Raw genomic sequence first — 3436 nt, 5'->3', positions numbered from 1 at the left:
TAGAAATACCTATCAGTCTAAACTCTGACAGAAGCAAAAAATAAAGAAAGCATCCAGATCAAAAACACATTATTTAAGAAGACTAATAAATGAACTTTTAGAAAAATTTTCAACAGCAACAAAAGAAGCCAGAATAGAGTGAATAATGCATTTATCTAACTAAATTATTATTAAGTTGTAAGGATTTATACACTCAGACAAACACAGGAATTTAAAATCAAAAGACCTTCCGTAAAAAAAAAAAGGTTTAAAGAATGAATTTCAAAAAGAAATTTAATTATTCCGGAAAAAAAAAAAAAAAGTCAGTGTCATAAGTTCAGTGAGAAAGGCCAGGGAAGGGCGTGGAGTGGAAAAGGTACAGTAACTAACCATTAGCTATTTGCCTGGATTTTCAGTTTTCAAAATGACAATTTCCACATAATTTAAACATGTACATAGAGAAAAAAACTCAGTGCTAGTATTTTGAAACACACATGATACTCCCAATCAAGCAAAACACAGGCAAAAAATAAAAATCATGTTTTTTGCTTGAGATTTGGACCTGCAGCTGAATAAGGGCTTTCTGGATCAGAGAGCTGACATAGTCCGATCAGTATGTTTGCCCTTCTAAGTCTTGGCTTTTGCTTCATGACTTCTCCCCTAAAAACACAAAAGCACTTCCTAAGTATCTGGATTTATCTTGGCTTAATTCATTTTCTATTACAGATAACTTATTGTATGCAGAAACTACAAAGGATTTGTGGTGTTATTGGTTCAACAGTTGTAGCCTTGAAGTCAAAAGCTTTAGGCTTAGATGTCAGGCTTACAAAAATACGTGCATATATACATAGATAACACCTTTGTTTGTGTTTCAAACTGACAAGGAAAAAAATTTACCATCAATAGTCAATATTGCCTTTTATTAAGTAATTTCAAATAGAAAATAGTAACATACTTCTTTTTTTTTTTTTTTCCTGCCTCCTCCTCTTTGTTTTTCAGGGATTGTTAAATGAACTGGGGGAAGGATGCTGAACAAATAGCAACCAAGAGTTTTTTGGGGTTTGATTGGTTTGTTTTGTTTTCAGTAAAATGATTTAATAAAACATCCTGGTAATTTTTCTGTCAAAATGACTTCCAATTGTATATAATGAAATAACATTAGGAAGAAATAAATAAATAAATAAGAGCAGGACGTGAGATTGCTATATCATAGTTTTGAACATGACTTTCATATTACTCCGCATTTTATGGGGAAAAAAAAGAGATTTTAAGCCTTTTTTTTTCTTTTTCTAGAGCATTTAAAACATTAAATAGATTTTTAGTAAGTATTTCCAATAATTGGCCTTCAATGGGTGTACATAGAGTCTATGTATCTGTTTTAATAATAGATTATTAAATAGAAATGAACAAATAACCTCGGTTTTTACATACATTAAAACTTTCTATAGAATAAATTTATGAAGTACAGCAATAGAATCCAGATTTTTTTTTTTGAGAGGTTTTTGCAATAGCGCGCATGCGCTTGCCAGAAAGACAGAGACAGAGAGACAAAAAGCTAGAAATCACCCCCCATAAGGGATGGCCACATCGCAATCCCTTCTCCTCCATTCTCCTTTCAGGATCTTGGGCACGCACACACAAGCGCCCAGTATGAGTTTAAGCCACCGGTTCCAGGACGATTACATGGTCGATTACATGGGAGTCCAGCGACATAGCCGTTATGCTAACTGCTGGTCCCAGAATACAGATCTTTTTAATAAAAGATTAAATTTTATTTTCTTGGATATCTTGGAGATCTGCATTATTTTATTTTATTTAGAGAGTTTTTTTATGTTTTGTTTTTGTTTTTTGCTAAAGGGCATGTGTGCTCACTGGAGAGACAAAGAAAGAGAGAAAGAAAGCAAGAAATCACCCCCTAGGGGTATGGCCATGCTTCAATCCCTTCTCTAGCCTCCTCTCAGGATTTTGGGTACACATGCACATGTGCCCAGCATGAGTTTTTAAGCTCCCTGAGTCCGGGAAATGACCATAGTTGACTACATGGGAGTCCAGCGACATAACCATTATGTCACCTGCTGGTCCTGGAGATCTGCATTATTAAATGAAAACAGTGCTTTTTTGTTTTCCCAGCTAGTAATATGAATTTTCTTAGATGTTCCACAACATTCTATCATTATAGAAGTACTGGAGCTAGTCTAGAGATACTGGATCTAGTCTATTCCAAAATTCCTTTGTGAATTTTTCTTTCATTCTATTTCAAGCTTTTAAGTTACATAATGAAAAAAAATTAAGGTTTTTGGAATAGGGCTCTCATACTCACCAGAGAGAGACAGAGACAATGAGAGGGAAAGTGAGAAATCACACCCCAGGTGGGTGGCCATGCCACAATCTTTTCTCTTTCACTCTCCTCCTGGGATTTTAGTCATGTATGTATGGACACCCACCTGTTATGATTTTCAATCAGCCAGGTCTGGAACTTGAACCTCTGTTGGTCATCTGGTAGTCCAGCATCTTAACCACCTGCTGGCCACAATGAAAATATTTTTAATGAGAAAACAGAAACATGTAGGATTAATGGATAGAACAATTTTGCCCCAAAAGATTAACTCACTTATTCATTCCTTATCATCATGCATACATTTAATCCCACTTTTTATTTTTCAGAGATTCATCACTGATGTGTTGCGTACAAAACTAAAAGATGTTCCCTGACTTAAGAAAACACTTTTTGTGCTCACTTCGGCAGCACGTATACCAAAATTGGAAAACACTTTTTGTCAGGTGTTTTTAATTTGTAACTAGGTAGGTCATCTCTAGTAAGTCAGTAGTTACTACAACTTTTCTTTAACGGGGAAGAGCAAGTTAAAATTGAGGATTTTCTATCAGAGTTCAGAATTCTCAGCACTAAAGGAGACTTTTGATAACCAATCACAAAAAATAAAAACATTTCACCCAAAGAAGAGTTACAAGTGTAAAATTCCACTGGTGAGGCAAGTTATGAATGGAGACTGGAGAGTTCCAAGAATTGCTAGGAAGTAGAATGACTGCACTTACGGACTGATGCTCAGGAACTTGTCCCTCTTTTGTGTCTTTATAGCTATGTTCCAGGAGTAAAGTTGAAGCTGTGAACTTTCCAAGAATAAAGCTGAAGCTGTGAACTGAGCCAACTATGAAATGTTTTGTGTATATTGACATCTCTTCTGTCTGATTGTTAAGTTTACAATAGGACTGAAGATATATTAATGCTTAGCTGATATTTATTGCATGCGTAAAAGAACAAAATGCTTGGTGAAATGTTGTGAACATTTAAAAAAAATGACTTTCAATAACAAAAAATTTTTAATCTTAATAATCCCCATTATTTTCCAAAACACTTGGTAATAATTCTTGTTTTGGTAGTAAGATTTTTAAAATATCCTCTAAGGAGTCAGCCAGAGCTGTAACTGTTAAAGCAGCT

At 34.6% G+C, this 3436-nt stretch overlaps 1 long non-coding RNA gene across 1 annotated transcript in view; it reads left to right on the top strand.

The window, feature by feature from the left end:
- The window catches only part of LOC102476433 (uncharacterized), a 9225-nt gene extending 6081 nt beyond the window's left edge, over positions 1–3144 (top strand). The window contains exons 2-3 of the long non-coding RNA XR_336563.1: positions 2644–2781; positions 3077–3144. This is a non-coding gene — a long non-coding RNA (uncharacterized LOC102476433). The remainder of the gene's footprint in view (positions 1–2643; positions 2782–3076) is intronic.
- Positions 3145–3436: the final 292 nt, after the last annotated feature.

The sequence above is a fragment of the Tupaia chinensis genome, unplaced genomic scaffold (genome assembly GCF_000334495.1).
Source record: "Tupaia chinensis unplaced genomic scaffold, TupChi_1.0 Scaffold139833_1, whole genome shotgun sequence".
NCBI lineage: Eukaryota > Metazoa > Chordata > Mammalia > Scandentia > Tupaiidae > Tupaia > Tupaia belangeri.
The sequence above is the reverse complement of the archived record's forward strand: the minus strand, read 5'-3'. Positions and strand labels throughout refer to the sequence as shown.